The sequence below is a fragment of the Ambystoma mexicanum genome, chromosome 12 (assembly GCF_040938575.1).
Source record: "Ambystoma mexicanum isolate Mex_15411 chromosome 12, UKY_AmexF1_1, whole genome shotgun sequence".
NCBI classification, from domain to species: Eukaryota; Metazoa; Chordata; class Amphibia; order Caudata; family Ambystomatidae; genus Ambystoma; species Ambystoma mexicanum.
Window position 1 is genome coordinate 726,284,653 of NC_090936.1, and position 18,565 is coordinate 726,303,217.

Here is an 18,565-nt window from a genome sequence, read left to right on the forward strand (position 1 = left end):
AGGGGTGTGTCTCCATTCCCCTGGCTTTTCCTCAAAGTGCTATTCAGGAGCTCCAGTGTTCACTGTGTTTACAGTCTACCTGGTTCACTACTCAGACAGGTACTGTGACTATGATGATGATCCCAGAGGCAATTTGTCATTGGCTGTGGGTCCCAGACCCTTCCCAGTTCCTCTTGTTCCTCAGGATGTACACCCTGTTCACTAGCCTGCCAGGCATAACCTCTTGTCAGTTTCCAGGCCCTCCTTATTTGTTTATTTCTTTGTCTCGAGTCCCAGACCCCTTTTTGTACTGGTTTCTTTCTCTCCTTTGAGTTCCAGTGCACTTTGAAATAGGCTTCTTTCGCTCTTTGTTATCATTTATAATTGGTTATTTATAATGCAGTTAATACCCAGAGGTTTCTAAGCGCAGACCCGTGGATCAAACTTGTGTTGCTCCACGTCATCTTGTTTCCATGGTGAGCGCGTTGCACCAGAGCTATACTCCCTAGACTCTTGGGTCCCAGACCTTTCTGTATTTGCCCCGTTGGGTACCAGACCCTTTTGGCAAAGGGTTCTCTCTCCTTTGGGGGCCCCCATGACTGCATGGTCTTCCCACCCTATTCAGGGTGCTTACTGGTGTTTTGCAGTTGCGTACAGGCTTTGGCTCTCCTCTCTAGTGTCTTGTGATCCTTCCAGGGATTGCAGCAGCTCTGCAGCTGCTTCCCATGGACCCCCGGCCTCCTCTGATTATTGAAAGAACTGCAGTGATTTCACAGCATTTCCCAGAGTCCTCCTGGCATCCTCCGATCGTTCCTGGGACTGCAGCAGCTCTGCAGCGGCTCCCTGCTGCTTGAATGGCAGATCAATCACTTGAACCTTTTCGTTCGACTTAGTGCTCTGCCTCCTGTCTTCCGCTCCAGACTTTCCACAATGGACCTTCTGATGATGTAACTGCAGGTGGGTATATTTTTCATCCTCTGCTGTCCCTTCCTTCGTACAGGGTTCAAATATGCCAGTTTCTTCAGGGAGGACCTCTCTGATTTGAAATTCCCTCTTCTGTTTTAATGCAGTTCAGCGAATAGGAATCCTATAACAAATAGACTGTTCAGTAGAGGTGCTCTTTATGCTTCTGCACTTCTTCCTCATCCCAGTACTGATGTTACAGACTTCCACTGAGGCAGTTTTTCTCTTCCTCTTCTCAGTAAATAAGAGATATATAATCCTTGAGGAGATGAAACCCTTCCTCATCTCAGTACTTTCTTCATGGCTGGTATGGAAAAGGTACATGGGTACACTAGAGAAGGTACTGGGGGGAGTGAGTTAGGACGGTGGCTTAGGTGGGTTATGGAGATGCTGTGTTCTCCTAAAGTCGTCACTTATCCCATAGGGGACCCCCTCCTCAATGAGATCCACACGCTGATCTCCACCGCCAAGGGGGACATCGGGTAGCAGCCTCAACTCCCTGGCCTCATGGAAACGGGCTCCCCCTAGGGCAGAAGTGACGACATCTGGGGATTTGTCCCACTAGTAAGTACAATTTAGCTGCATTTTTTGAGAAAGCACATATTAGGTAGCTGTTGTGGCTTGATCCTTATTAATTCTTTCAACATTGGTGATGATTTTCTGTGTGCGCTGCTAAAATTCTTCTGAGTTGCACCCAGAAAAAGGCTGGGCAAGCGCACAGTCATGCACACAGCTTAGAAGGAACATTGGTTCTCACCAATAAGCAGTCTAAGTGCAACTAGACTGCCTAGTGTTATTCAGAACTTAAGATATATACAGAATTGATTATGGAAATGCAAGTGTGAGAAATTGTGTGATTCATGCAGGCAGGTTAACTTTGTTTTCTGTAGACAAGCTGCCTCTTATTTTGTAACATTGTGGTAACTTTCCCTGCACAAAGTCTCGCGAACTACCTTATTTCCACTATTCAAATGCATTCTAATTTTGAGCAAACTGCCTGTTTCTTGCCCAGAATTGTGGCGTGTACTGTATAATAAGGGCTATGATATCAGGGTGGCCACATAATCAGTGACCTACATTTTTATATATTAGCCAAAACATGTCTTTCATTACTCAAACGACATGGCTCATGTTGGTAAATATGATGTAAGTCACTATTTATGCATTTATTTATTTTCATTTGTAGACGGGTGCATAGCCTATTGGCATCTAGACACTCGTTTCACACATGATACGCTAAGTACCTCAGTTAATATCGTCTTAATTGGTTGAACAGGTGTGTCATTGCTGTGTGACTACAGGGATGCAGTGGTATGGGTTTCAGGCAGTACAGCTAATTCAATAGTGCAAAGGAATATGGCACTTGAGATGGTGCAGAGCAGCCAACATAGGAGTGCATGGGGGAGTGTTGGGTGCAGGGGTTTGCAGAGGTAGGATGTCTGTGCTGCAGACACACAGGGAAGCAGTCTCCCCAGGAAAGTCTACCCATGGTGGCAAAGTAATTGCCTTCAAGTAGTGCTGTCAGCACTGTAATAGACGTTGAGGTGTATCCAGCATTACCGGTTTGGCAGGGGTCCAAGGGGTTGAGTGCCATTAGCACAAGGGCCTTGAGAGTGTGTTTGCCAGGTTTAGTGACTGAAGTGCATTTTGTGACGGTGGTTGAACATGACTGTGGTGCCTCTTTTTGAATCGGAAGTATATACATTTTTGCCCAGAGTGGAATTGCCCTTTAGGTAATATGTCCATTAACAACAGCATGAAAACACAGGCCTCCCATTGGTCAGCAAACATTAAGGCACACTCCCAAAAATGAATGGAACCTATTTGTTTGTTGAAGTATCATGTTGCTTCATAAGCACTTCCAATCAATGTCACAGGTTTTTTGGATGGAGTAGAACAATATTTCTAGCACATCTAGTCCTATGCCACATACATTGGCATAATATGTGTGACAGTTATTCAGCTCCCAGTGTGCCAGTACGATCGAAGGATTTACGTTATTATGTCAACCTGCATGCAGGTCCAGCCTGTGGAGCTCCAACAGTGATTTGGCGACTGTCAGATGTTTGGGCACAGGCAGTAGGTGTGAGAGAGAGTAATCCTCTAGTGTGCAGTCCCTGACTGGCCCATGTGCTAACCTTTACTCACCTCCTGACCACCGGCTCTCCCAAAGCTGATAGCTTTGGCAGTTGGTAGGTATAGGGTTGTCACCTCTGTACACAAAATAAACCCAAGTGTCGCAGTCACAAACCACGTCATATTGAAAACCCTGGCTACTTCTGGCCTGCACTTGTCAACGCCACACGTTTTACGCTTGCTTCTACCCAATAACTGCGCCCACATTCTCTTTCACAGAACTATGGACGATGAAGCTGGCAAATAGGCAGAAGTGAGCTACCAGGGACCACTTTACCATTCATAACATTTCCATCCTAGCCTATGTTCTCTGTTGGGATGTGCTTAGATGGGCGAGTATATCTAAATATAATACGGTTTAGTGTCTCAAACTGCACCCCTATTCAAAGCTTAACCATTTTGAAATGTATCATATTTTTCAAAGGCCTTGTGGTATAGTAGGCTGAGTCCGTGTGCACTTTAGCACAGAAAACCAAAGCAAATATGAACAATTCCAGTAAGAGGTGCCTTCAGTAATTTAGAAGTGGAAGCCCAGTCCATCACATCTTTTGTTCTATTGTGATCAACTGTGCCTCAGACCGACTGGGTTGTTAGAATAAAAAGCCTCTGTAATTTGGTAAGGCAAAAGCACTCAGAGGGCAGGGTGTAACTTCATTGATGGCGTCCTTTGTTGTGAGGGCTGCCACTCGGTTGCGTTTCAGCATTCTGCTGTATACTAATGACATGAAAAGCACAGCCACACTACTAATATGATTTTCTTTTTCTACCATGTGAAGGATTCATGCTCAAAATAGAAACAATGTTTCTGCTACTTAAATCACAAAAGACATATTTTCCTATGACGATAAACGTGTGCCTTGGGCTAGATTCTTTTTTTTTCTTCCTTTTGTTAGTGCAAGCATCATCTCACTCTAGAAATCAAACGATGTATACTTCTCTGTCTAGAAAGAAAACACGCACCCCTGTTCAGTATATCTTTTCTCTGTGACAGTTTGCGTCCCCGCACAGGCCTCTGCTTTTAGAACATTTAGATAAAACTAACGCGAAGCGGTCGGCCTTCGGGGGACTTTCAAATTGCTTGAAATGGTTCGAGCACCCCCATGTCTTTATGGGGCCCACTGCCCTTGACACATCGCAATGAAATCTATAGAATTGTTGTCGCATATAGCTACACAAACTCTAGTCTCCAGTTGAATGCCACTCTGAAATAATTCAGCACAGTCCTATAAGACAACCCTGTATTCATGTGCCTTTTATGGGGGATCATTTTAATATAAATAATGTTTTGTTAAGTAGGGGAGACATGTCATGCCCAAGTCCCCACTTTGAAACACATATTACATCCCTTAAAACATATGGCATTGTAGTTTGACTAAGAACACTCAAGCCACACATCTGGCTTACAACAATGGTTTGGACTATTGTTGGTTGGTTCATGTACAGGTGAACATAGACGGACGGTAGGCTTTCAAATTAAACATGTTTTCTCATTTAGTTAAATCACTCTTGATAACAAATTGTATTGACATAGCAGGTAATACTTTACATATCCGGCACAACTAGTACAATAATCAACGATATTCTACCCCTCTACAACAGAAGGAAACCCACTTTCCAGTTTGAGCATGTTTTTGTATGAATGATCATTAATAATTAGGTTGTCAGTCCTCGCTGGGAACTACTCTTTGCAGCAATGGAAATATCTTCTCCATTAACTACACCCAAGAAATAGAAGCAAGGGGTTTTCACAAAAGTCAGGAAGATGTCGCCCAACCATCGCTGTAAGGAAAAGTGTTCAATGATCTATGACTGTTAACTGTAAAGTGTGTATGTCCTGTAGAGTGCACAGCCCTATTAATTTATTATTGGGGTGGTAGGTCCCACTTTCATGAGTCATAACTTATCTATTTTATGGGCAATGCTGGTTTCATTGGCACAGTGTCCGTAAGGGTGATGGTTAGGTCTTTGCACCATAGATATAGCAACTCAATGGTGCATTTCTGAAGAATACCTGGGCTAGCACCAATATTGTCAAAGCAAATGAAACTTAAGAAAAATGCACTGTATGTGGGTTCTCCTCAAAAACGAAATCAGAAATGGAAAACAATAGTGATCCTTTTTAAGTGCCACCCCCTAAATTGCCAAAAGGTGCACATAGTTTTTGTTACACAGACATAATTCACATACATACTGGCCCGCCTTCTTCCTCCTACCTTCTTACACGCAGTGTACAATGTCCATGTAGGTTGACTGATGCTTTAACCAAATAACAAGCTGCTTTTATCAATTGGGAGGAGAGAGAAGTGAACAACGGACCCAATATTTGTGACATTGGTGAAGAGCTCATAGAGCATACTGCTTGGCATAAAAAGTGCCTCTGTGGGTCCTCAAGGTGGTGCATATATTTCACGGCCTGCGGCAGCAGCCGTATAGTGATGTGATGGTTAAGTTGCTAAACCCATAGGAAGAGCACTTTTGGGCGGCTTATAACGTCGCTCCCCCCGGACAAATCCTCACCAGACATTGCAAAAAAAGTATATGGCCCGTTCTGAATTTATTTGACAAGTTTGGTGAGGTTTTGTTAAGGGGAGGGCAAAGATATAGGGGGCCCCAATTTTGTTTTTTTTCCCATAGACTCAATGTAAAAATATTTTGCTCACGCCTACAGCCCAAATCGCTGGAAACATTTTCACCATACTTGCGGCAGGAGCGGCGACCTGGTCCCGTAAGCGTGCTTTTGTACATTTTGCTGGAAATCCATCCAGTAACTTTTTTAAAAACAGGCAAAATGTAGGTGCCAAATAATTAGTGATATCTGGCTCCGCTTCGCGGACCCATTCCATGTTTGCTCTGAAAACAGAACTCTGATTGGCCCAGAGGCCTGCGTGATGCCTGCAGGCGTACAACATGGCTTCTGATAGTTGGGTGCATGGCCGTATTATGCAGTGGTGGTTTTGGCCAGTCCCTAGACTCTTAGGTGCATGTACGGAGGCCATAGGTCATAGGCCATGCAGCCAAGAGTCTAGGGACTGGCCACAACCACCAGAGCATAATACCGCCATGCACCCAAGAATCTGGCCACTGGCTATAAGCATTGTAATAATATGTGTACAGAAATGGAATGTGGCTATTGGAAAGTATTACAATAATATGTGTTTGGTAATTATACATGCTGTATAGGCAGCGTACACTTTTTGGAACACAGTGAGACAATAACATTGTAGTGGAAATGATACATTTTATTGACGTAACATTGCAGGCACAGATTGAGATTGTTGAAAATTGTAATGCAGGAGCACTCTTTGTTTATTTCTCTGTGTTTGGTGGGGAGTTGAGGAAACATGTTTGGGGTTATTTGTTGAGTGAAGAGGGCTTTTTAGAGTAGGAAGTGGAATGTAGATTATATGGTGATATTGCCATTTGTGAAAAATAGGGTTGGGGTGTACTTTCATATCTGTGCATTGTGTTTACATTGTGATATTAAGGGCACATTGTCTTGTGTTGGTTGTGTCAGAGGCAAGATTCTTGGGTGCATGGCCATATTATGTTGTGGTGGCTGTGGCTAGTTCGTAGACTCTTGGGTGCATGGCTCGAGGCTGTGGGCAGCAGATGTTATGTTGCTATTTCTTTTTGTGTATGTGTTCTTTAGAAGATTTGCATTTGTTAGGTTTTAGGAACTCTTTTCAACAGTTACAGGATTTTATCTTCTCTCCCAAAAATATTTGGTTTGGATGTGGTCATTTTTGAAGGAGTTCTTTGTCTGTGCCCTGTAGGAGAATATTATTAAAGTGTGGTAGTTGTAAAGGGGGACTTTTTGCATAGTATAGTTTGTAGACAAGACTCCATAGAGTGGAATGGTGTGTTGCTAATATTTTCATGTGGTGGAAGGTGCTTCTGCAAGCAGGTCTTGAAATGCAGGCTAATGAATGTCCATGCTGTCCATTGTCACTGTGTACTGGAGCAGAGTCAATGGTTTGCAAAGTTTTAATGCTAGTTTTCTCTTTTACTTTCACATAGTGATTGAGAAATTGGCATGAAGGTTTGAGGGATTGTTTTCATACATTACACATTGGGGTGCAGAAGCATTTGTAGACGGGACATATGGTATGTTGGATTGGAGAGTTGATTGTAATTTTGTTTCTTTTTTGTATGTGTTCATTAGAAGATTTGCATTTGTTAGGTTTTCGGTACTCTTTTCTACAGTTACTGGATGTTCTAAGTTATCTTCACTTCCAAAACATTTGGTTTGGATGTGGTAAATTTTTGAAGGAGTTCTTTGGCTGTGTCTGTAGGCTGTAGGCCTTGCACCCAAGAGTCTAGGGACGTGCCACAACCACCACAGCATAATATGGCCATGCACCCAAGAATTTGGCCACTGGCTATAGGCATTGTAATAATATGTGTACAGAAATAGAATTTGACTATTGGAAAGAAGCATTACAATAATATTACTCGTTTGTACAGTTATTGTCTAAGTTATCTTCACTTCCAAAATATTTGGTTTGGATGTGGTCAATTTTTGAAGGAGTTCTTTGGCTGTGCCCTGTAGGAGAATGTTATTAAAGTGTTGTAGTTGTAAAGGAGTACTTTTTGCATAGTGCAGTTTGTGGACAAGATTTTGTAGAGTGGAATGGTGTGTTGCTAATATTTTCATGTGGTGTAAGGTGTTTTTGCAAGTGGGTCTTGAAGTGCAGGCTTTTGAATGTCCTCTCAGACCAGTGTGATTGTGTACTGAAGAAAAGTTAATGGTTTGCAAAGTTTTTATTCTAGTTTTCTATTTTACTTTCAGACAGTGATTGAGGAATTGGCATAAAGGTTTGAGGGATTGCTTTCATACATTACACATTGAGATGCAGAGTCATCTGGATGGATTAGTTTGGTAGATTGGAGAGTTGATTGCGAGTTTTCTGGAGAAATGTTTTCAATGAGGGTTTCTTCTGCCATAATGGTGATGTCTATAAATATAATACCCTCGACCAAGGCTATGTATGGCAATTGTTTTTTTTTTGGTCCTGTTTCTATCCCTTTTCATTGGAATATGGTTTTGTGTTGGTTGTGTAAATGCACACATCTGCAGAGAAGTTTGGAAGGTATCTATCTTTGTTGACATTGGCATGTTTCAAAGTAGTTTGTGTAGTTTATTGATTCATTTTGTTAGTGGTTTTATTCTGGTTAAAATTAATATATAAACAATTTCCTTTTGAGAAGCGTTCCACTGTCAATGAGAGCTTCCAGGATTTGTTCTGTGTAGTTATTTTTAATGGTTGAGCGTGATTTCTGTGTTGTTTTTATAAGATGGTAAAGTACAGTACGGTGGAACATTTTAGTGAAATGAAAGGGGAAGTACGCTCAAAAATGTGATTGTTTTGAACGTTAATGCACCTCTTGTTAAGCATAGTGTGATCAATTATAAACGTATTTCTATGCATTTTTCCTTACTTTTACTCACTTTCATAAATGCAAAAACAACATGTTGGGTGCAGTGATCTTGTACTAGTGATAACAGTTGATGTGTCGCCCTAAATTCAAGTTCCCTTGCTGCAACAATACAGATGGGCCGCTTCTGAAGCTGATATAATTTGTCCAAAACGATCTGCTCCACCTGTTTTGATTACGTTCACTGGGTATCATACCTAAACGTGCCTCAGTATCATTAATGCCAAAATGTTACTTTATGCAAAACCAGGAAGATAAACAAAGATATCGTCACACAGAGGTACGTTCCCTTACTTGCCAAAAATGGTATTGATATATAGAATTTTTTGAGGAAACAGTAATAGTTTGCAATGTAACAAGTGCTTTTGTTTAACAAAGAACGTTTGCAAGACATTATTAAGTCCACAATATTGACAATATTTTTTTACCCATGGAAGTTACAGCCAAGGAACATCACATGATTTGATTGTGGTTTCTAATTTCTTCATGATATGCTGATTACAAAGAACAATAATTCTTGTGCGTGTTTATGTTGCAGCAGTGAAACATTGGAATTGTGCACATGGTGGTTTTTGTGAGAGAAGATGTTCTTTTTTTGCAGTTTGAAGCAGAACGTTTTCGCTTGTGCACGTTGCTACATCAGAAAGGCTGATAGGTTACTTCTTACTGGTGACAGATTGGGGCAGATTGGGCCATGCTGGTCGTCCCATATGATGGTGATGGAAAAAGTTCCATGTATGTTTATTTTCCAATGTTGATTGAAGAATCCATGAAATGGTAGCTTGAAACTGTGGCACATGCAGCACAGTAGAAGATAGATAGCTGTCCAGATAAGACAATAAAAGTACATTTCAGTCGCTGTTTTGTAATGGAATATAAAAATTAATATTGATATTTCATTTCTACCACGCTGGTACACAAGTGTTTCAGAGCGCGATAAGGCAAGGGAGGGGAATAGGGGAGAACAAAACAACGATCTTACTAGGCCCAGTGACATTGAGAAAGTGTAAGTGCATGGGAGAGGGAAAGGGTGAAAGTGCGGGGGTGGGGAGAAGTGGAAAGTGCTACGCAAAGGAATATAAATAAATAAATAATACATAAAAATACAAAAATAAGAAAAGCTGAAACGTGGTAGTGCAGCCAGCAAGTTACTGTATAACTGGTAATTGGATGAAACGTAATTCTAAACACAAACCACAGATATTGAACACACTCATGACAACATGGGGGGAGTATTTCAGAGCACGAGTTGCGTAAAAGATGAGCACTGTGAAGTAGGTCTAGCAAGTGGTGGAAATGGAAGAAATGTGGAGAGGTATTCCACAAGGGCTGGTGCGGGGCACGGTTTGAAGGAGAGGGGTGGAGTTCCGACGAGGCTGAGTTCAGAAGGGGCGGAAGTGCCAGATGAACTCCGATGAAAGGAAATGTTGAAAAAAATATTTTGAAAAAGGCACAATTTTTTAATTTTTTGACAAGTACATAAATCATAGTAAGCTTATCTTATTATGGTGTGTGTACTGTTCAAGCGAGCACCGTCCATGTGAAAATGTACTTAGACATCCGAAAAAACAAAAAACACAATTAATTTGCGAAAGGCAAGTTTCAGCGAGCAGGGAAAGTTGGGGGCTCAGTGAAAATTGTGTTTTCGAAATGGATTCTGCTTTTGATCAATCACAGGGTCTTTAACTCTCAGCGAGCTTGGGTGCTCACCTAAGTGATGTAACGTGGTCTGTGCTAGTATGCTATGCACAGTGCGGTTGCGGAGAGCCAGTGTAGCGAACTGGTTAGTGAGGAAAGTAGTTAATGGCTGTCCTAAAAGTAGCTAGAAGTAGCTAAATTACGTCATCACCTAACTTGCATAATTGGCCATGTGCATGATGGGAGATTGACAAAGGGCCAGTGCCCATATCACTGTAGCATTAAAAAACTGTGATATATTCCTGGAACTTATCAAACGCATTGTTTGCATGACCGTGTCCAAATCAAACAAGGGTGCTACTTCAAAAACTGCAAACGTTGAAGTGCTGAAGTCCGACGCTTTGGTCTCAAAGGCCGCGGTAGGCCCGAAAACTACAGCTAGGCCTCTACCTGAAAAACTGACCGCTAGGCCCTCTAGCGCCGTGGAAGGTAGTTTACCTGCTGGTAAACAATCAGAGCCTTTGTCTCATGCCGATTCGGCGACTATCGAAGACGGCATCGAAAGAATTACAGCAGCGGTGGGTCTTACCCTGGTTCCGCCCAAAGTTATGGAACAAGCCGCAGAAAGTTTCAGATGCAGATTGGGATGCCGATTCTTACGCTTACGAAGATAGCCAGGAGCCTCTCTCCGACCCCCTAAAGGACTCTCTTCGACGGCATAGGGCGGAAAACGTAGTTTCTCCACCCGCAGGCCCGTTTGGCTCCTCTAAATGGACTACAGAGAAGTTTGAAGGGTGTATGGATCGGCTGGGGAGGATTATCGGGTTTTCTGACCATTCACCACCGAAAAGGGCTCATATGGACCCCAATCTCCAGATTGAAGACCAGTCTCATGCCTTCCAGCAGGAAGACGTTGTCCACATGGACACATATAGGGACATTTATAATGAAGAAGAGGAAGCTTCATTTCTTCAAAGTTATGAGGAAGAACAGGATACTACGGACAACTGAGAGGAAACCCAGCAGGAAGCTCTAGACCCATGGACACAGCAAAATCAGGACTGATGTTTTGTGCCTGGATTCTCCTCCGTCCACCCCGGCTCGCCAGGCCTCTCCTGCGGATGACCAAATGGAGCATTTGAATACTTCAAAATTTCCACTCAGGAGGCGGTGCCTGAGCAGGATTTTGTGGAGGATATCCTTAAGAAGAAACCTCCATCTAGCCAGGCCATACCCCACCTCAACTCTGAAGGGAAGGGTGACTCCCTCATTGGTATCACCAGCTCAAACCCGGACAGTGAACCCAAGAGTCGAAAAAATTATTTTGGCCCTCCCCTTCCGACACTCTATACATCAGAGGGCACGCCATCCCAGATTCATTAGCAGTGACTACCACTCGGGAAAAGGGCAAGGGTACCCCTTGCCACGGGGGAGTCACCGCCGGACAAGGAATCTAAGTGACTGTATGCCCTTGACAAACGTGTCACGTCAGCAGCCGCATACACTACGTGGATTGCTGATACTACACTATTGGCAAGCTATGCTGACGCCCAATGGAACTTGCTCCAGGAAGGCCTCCAAGAGGTTCCTGAACCCACAAAATCAAAGCTTCTCTCCATTGTAATGGAGGGAAGACAAGTTACCAGCATGTGATCAAGAACACTCTCGACACTAAACTGCATTTAGAAGTTGTGACCAATAGTCTCTCTGATAAAAGTTGCATTTAGAAGTATCCCCAATTGCATTTAAAAGCTGTGACCAATAGCCTCTCTGAGAAAAGTTGCATTTAGAAGTTGTGCCTAATAGCCTCTCTGAGAAAAACTGCATCTAGAAGTGTGCCCAATTGCATTTAGAAGTGTACCCAATTGCATTTAGAAGCTATGACCAATAGCCTCTCTGAGAAAAGCTGCATTTAGAAGTGTGCCCAATTGCATTTAGAAGCTGTGACCAATAGCCTCTCTGAGGAAAGCTGCAATTAGAAGTGTGCCCAATTGCATTTAGAAGCTGTGACCAACAGCCTCTCTGAGAAAAGCTGCATTTAGAAGTGTGCCCAATTGCATTTAGAAGCTGTGACCAACAGCCTCTCTGAGTAAGCTGCATTTAGAAGTTGTGACCAATAGCCTCTCTGAGAAAGCGGCATTCAGAAGTGTGCCCAATTGCATTTAGAAATGTACCCAATTGCATTCAGAAGATGTGACCAATAGCCTCTCTGAGAAAGTTGCATTTAGAAGTGTGCCCAATAGCCTGTCTGTGGAAAGATGCATTTAGAAGTGTGCCCAATAGCCTCTCTGTGAAAGTTGCATTTAGAAGTGTGCCCAATAGCCTCTCTCTAGATCGCATAGAATTGCGTGACATACATAATATGCTTTGGAATGCTGAGAACATTTGAAAGAACATATATCATACCACACCCCACGCTTACTCTCTTCTTTACACCACCACTCAACTAAAACACAGAGTTACTATGACACCATTCGGTATAACTGTTCTCATATCAACATATCCCTCTCACTCCCCATCACTCTAAGTAAACACTACTGGTTTCACACCACCAGCTAGGCGTTCCCCTCACGTTTAACGCAGCCACACTCGACCTGGATAAATCCTGCCAGTGCGAACACATACTCCTGATCTCTCAACCACAACACCTACCGCTAAGAAGCAGCTACCAAACGAATTCCGCACCAGCTGCACACATACCTGGTGCGCACACGCACCTTTGTACTCTCCCTACTCTCTTTACTGACCCGAACTTCGGTTCCCAAGGGCGTTCAACCTACAGCGCCTTCAGACCATACCAATGGTATATAAGGCGCTATATAAATGCAAAATAACAATAACAATATCCGAATATGGGCAGCAGAACGAATAGAAGCAGAATTACCAACATAGACCAACTGTGGTAAAATGTACTTACTCTGCTAAAGTCTAACAAGCTCCAAGAGCGACACCGCCCAGCCATGCAACACGCTAACATTGGTGGAAGCAACGCACGGCTAAACTCCATGTGCCTAGATGCATGCCCATTGACACCGCTCCCGTGCCCTATTAAGTCCATTACTGTTGGCTTTCTTCTCAATCAATTTCCAGATTTACATCATGCACACTCCATGGTCACCTTAAATCCTCCTAATAACTTTTCTAGGAGCCTTTCACAATCAGAAAAAGAGGCGCACAGCACCGCGGGTCAACGTAATATTACTTGTATTGTTTTTGATAGTTATACTTTTTTTCTATTGGTTTGGAAAGTTGTGTAAATGATGTGAGTCTCCTAACCAATTGAAAGAAGTGTAAGTCTCCAAACCAATAGAAAACAATAGCTAGATTGTTTGCTAGCTGCTTGTTCAGCACAAAGTCAGTAGGGGACCAAGATTTTTGCTAAATATATCGTAAAAGTCGCCAAGTTGGCAAAACTGTACAGAGCAGATTTGGTTAGAGAGGGGAGCCCCCAGGCTAGTTGAGGGTCTGCCTTGGCTCCTGCTGCCTGTCACATAGGTAGGGGGCAGAGCCAGAATAGTGCTCATGGGTCCAATGTGCTCTGTGCTGCTGCGCCCCCCACTCCTTACCGCAGCGCGGAAAGCGCTTTGTTTGTTTTGTGTTTTTCCTTTCAAAGGCTTTTTTTGTGAAGGGTTATTTGGTGCTGATGCTCGTTGGATCCCGAGACCCATCACATATCAGGTGTTGCATCCAGCAAAAGGTGGCGAATTGAGCAGCACTGAGTATAGCTCGCAGTGGGATGGAGACATATATGCAGAAAAGGAGAAAGATATGACCGTTTCAGGTTGTTGTATAAACAGATGTTTATAAGTAAACTGAGAGGGTTACTGATGGAAAAGCGAACCCAGTGCCCACAAATAATGTTTACCAACTGTGCAGTGCCCCAAACTCGGACTTTATGAGTTTGTAGGATGCAACAGTATGTTCCATGGGACAAAGCAGTTTAACTATCAGTACTCTGTATACCAGTTCTGTTTGCGGAATGTAGATGATGAATAGTTACAATATGCTATAACTAACAACCCAGAACAAGGCCAGTTTGCACATTGTTTTGTTTAATTAGTTATTATGCATGTAGCATTGTGTTCATTTTTTATTTTAATAATGATATTATGTAAACTTGAACTTACATATAATTTCAGGGAAATTCCATTTTGCTGGTCTGTCAATGACGAAGTGCTCTGAAGAACAGATCGCAGAAGTGTAAGCTAACTTTTCGAATGTCCACTCTCATTATAGTAAATGTTATCATTTTTTGTGGCTCTTGGACAACTTGTGTTCTTCAAACTATTGCTGACTTGCGTTGAAGGACAAATAACAAAAGCAGCTTGTTCTCATTCATTGAATATAGAGACGGTAGGTTTTGATTTTGTAAAAACATGCAACTAAAAAAGGAAAGGCGTATAATGAAAGTCTTAAATAGCCTTTTAAAATAGGTTACGGAACGTGAACGTGTGAACATTCCAGATTGGTGTGGTTTGCTGGAACGGTCATCGATATATCATCCCTGCAAGAAAATTGCATAGAAACCACAGCTCACTCTTGTCTTGCACTGTTTAATGCAACAAGCACAAAAGGGGTTGGTTATTGTGACTGTATTTATTCCACTGTTTAACCATTGAGGTATCCCTCGAACATTCCTGGTGCATTCTGTAGTGATGTTATAGTCAGATTAGCATATTTTCATACTTTACACAATGTAATTTGTGAGAGTGAGAGGCTTGTTTTCGCTATATGGATAGATGAGTACAGCTTACCACACTGGAATTTAGAGATGGCTAAACAACAGAAAAATTGTAGTCTGCCTGGGTTTCGAAGAGAACAGTATGGAGACACAGGGTCTGGGGAGGCCATGTGAAGAATGGTGTTTTTGTGGAAGATCATTTTGAGGTGTAGATGGTGTTTGGTAACTAAAGTGTTTCCATCCTCCCAGCCCCTTGCAAGCGCAGGGTCATAGCTGCCAATGGCTATTCATAGTGTAGTGGGGATGGATGGGGATGAGGTGAGCGAAAATGGTAGCAATCAGGGCTGAACTGGCCTGCTGGGTACTCTGCTGATTTCCTTGGTGTCCGTCTGCAGTCTGGTCCTATTTTGTATTTAATTTTCACATTTTGTCCTAGGAAACGGGTTGAGGTAGCTCAAAGTGTGTAATATGGGGTCACTTTAAAAATAAGTTCCAGTGCCTTCATGGGTTCACAGTCTATTCCTGGCACCAATCATTCTTTAATGACACTTATAGAGTATTGAGTGCGTTTTTGACTCACTGAGAAACTGAAAACAACTATTTGCATATTGAGTGAAAGAACTTTGTTAAAGGGATGTTATGGTTAAGTTGCTCTAATAAAATGTCTTTGATGACATCACATGTCTGGCTCCCTCTTTTTTTTCCTTTTGTTCACTGACATATCCAGGCCAGGTGGTTTTCTTCACTGACATTCCGGAACTGACATTTCAAAAGGTACAATATTTGTAGACGTTACCCTTCTCATATGTTCTTACACTACTTTTGTCAGGGTTCAGTCGCATCATATGATTTATATACATAGGGGAAGAACCAGGCCTGAAACGCAGCTATCATTTCTGTGCATGAAGATAATCAGTTATGAACAGTTTCTGATAATTTTGCTGCTTTTGGCACACTTTACTTTCCCTGTATATGCTCATATTTGTATGCATTGTGGTCTCTTTATGTTGTGTGTGTAATAGTACAATCATCTAGTAAGTGAGGCATTATTAGCTACTTATTAAATGCTTCACAGTATGCAAAACTCTGATACGAAAGCATTCATCATTTTATTATCCAACATTGCAAGATTATGAATATTGCACCTCTATGGTGTATGCTGCAAGACAATGCCTATGTTTCTACATGAATAGGTTCCTTTACTAGAAAGAACTCTGTAATACAATGGTGTTTATAGTGTAGTTATGGTTAAGTTGCTAACCCATAGGAAGAGCACGTTTTGGGTGGCTCATAACTTCGCTCTCCCTGGACGAATCCTTACCAAACGTTGCAAAAAAAGGTTTGCTCCAGGGGGGGCAAAGTTATAGGGGGGTCCCAAAATTTCTTTTTTTCCCATAGACTGTATGGGGAAAAAACATTGTGCACACACACAGCCCAAACTGCTGGATGGATTTTCACCAAATGTGCGACAGGAGCAGCGGCTTGGTCCCGAAAGCATGCTTTTTTAAATTTGGTGAATATCCGTCCAGTAGTTTTTTTAAAACAATCAAAAAGTAGGTCTAAAAAAATGAGTGATATCTAAGTCCGCTCCGCGGACACACTTCCCTGTTCGCTCCGCGGGCAGGACACCGATTGGCTAATTGGTTTGCGTCATGTCTGTGGACATGTGATGCGTTTGCTGATTGGATGGTGAAGAGCGTGAGGTGCGTCTGATTGTTCCGATGCGCCCACCATCTTTGATCTGCCAACAGCGCGCCGGCGAACAGAGGCGAAATGTCGTTTTGGGGAGTGTTTTGGTGTGCAAGAGTGCTTGGGGAGGTTTGGAAGTAAGAGATGGGTCAAATACTGTATTTGTTGAGGTGGCAGGTGCTACTGATGTATTTGCCATGCCTGCGCTGTCCGGGATGTCTGTAATTAGTGAAAAGGAGGGGTGTCCTAAGGACAGTATTCCCGTCTGTGCTGTCCGCAGGCAAGTTGGAACTGTTCTAAGGACACGGGCGGGGTACACGGACATAAATACTGCCCATATGCCACAGTTAAAATGTTTGATTCTATGGGTGTGATATGCTGCGAGGGTTGTGGCCAGGGCCTAGAGTCTGACCGAAGTTATATGCACTGAAGATATAAGACACCATGGGTGGCTTATAACTTTGCTCTCCCTGTATGAATCCTCACTAAACTTTGTAAAAAGAGTGATATGGGTGGGCCCATAAAGACAGTTAGAATTTTTGATTCTGTGGGTGTGATCTATGGGTGTGATATGCTGCGGTGGTTGTGGCCAGGGCCTAGAGTCTTGGGTGCATGGCTAAAGGCCATGCACCCAAGACCTAAGTTATATGCACTGAAGTTATAAGCCACCACGGGTGGCTTATAACTTCGCTCTCCCTGGATGAATTTTGAACAAACTGTGCAAAAAGTTTGATATGGGTGGGCCCATATATACAGTTAAAATGTTTGATTCTATGGGTGTGATCTATGGGCGTGATATGCTGTGATGGTTGTGGCCAGGACCTAGAGTCTTGGATGCATGGCCAAAGGCCATACACCCAAGACCAAAAGTTATATGCACTGAAGTTATAAGCCACCATGGATGGCTTATAAGTTTGCTTTCCCTGGATGAATTTTCACCAAACGTGTGTGATATGCTTTGGTGGTTATGGCCTGGGCCTAGAGTCTTGGATGCATGGCCACATTGTGTTAAGAAGATTAAATAAGCATGTGTAAGATTTGCTGGTAATCTCTGCTTTACAGTAATGGTACTATCATTAAATTCGAGCCATCCACATTTCTTTATATATATATGCAGTGTAGTGACCTGCATTGCTTGTGAATCCTGCGTGGTAGATTATACCTATTGTTGTGAAGGTTTTCTTACCAAGTGATACTTGACCATGTGGGAATCCAGTCAGCTTGCAGTTGTTTTTGGTACCATCTGCATTGTAACGTAGAAGCATTAGTATTATGTATTTACTATGTGTTTGTATTAGTAAGGAGGAGCGATTATCTGAATTGCAGGTAGTACATAATCTACCATGGTTTGCATTTTGTACAAGTTGCTGAAATGGAACGGATTCACAATTAGGTATGGATGCATACACAAAGTGCTCATTAGAGATTTGTTCCTGTGCCACAATGTTGCAGAGAGTGCATGTATGTTTCCACATGTATGAAATCTGGAAGATTTCATTTATAGGTATGTTTTTGTTTTCTAGTACTTGTAGTAAGTACATTAGAAATTATTGTGGATCTTCTTGTGAGTTTATAGTGTTTGTTGCGTTTCTATGAAGGACTAACATTTGCAAACACAATTGGTCTGTACTGTGTAAGTAAATGTTGTCAACAATTGGTGGCAATTGAAATAGAATATTAATTGCTACATTTGCATAGCAACTTACACCAGTAATATTTGAAAATCTGAATGGACCAGATAGTTCTATGTCCAAGTCATTTTTTCGGGGTGTTTGTTGCTTCTTTGAAGAAGTCCCTGAGTTACTTTGAGTAATAGGTTTTCTTTTGTTGTGGTAATTGATGAAGTATTAGCTTATTTTACTCTCTTTGGAGGATTTGCAGTGAGATCCTGTTGCATTTCTGTTTGAATTAGTTTTCTTTTACAACGTTTTCCTTTTTCTGGAACAGGATATGTTTTAGATGGGGGTGTATGGTGTCATAGTCTATTGTATTCTAAAATGCAAGGAATATCAGCGTTTACTTTACTTGCATCAAAGTTGATTA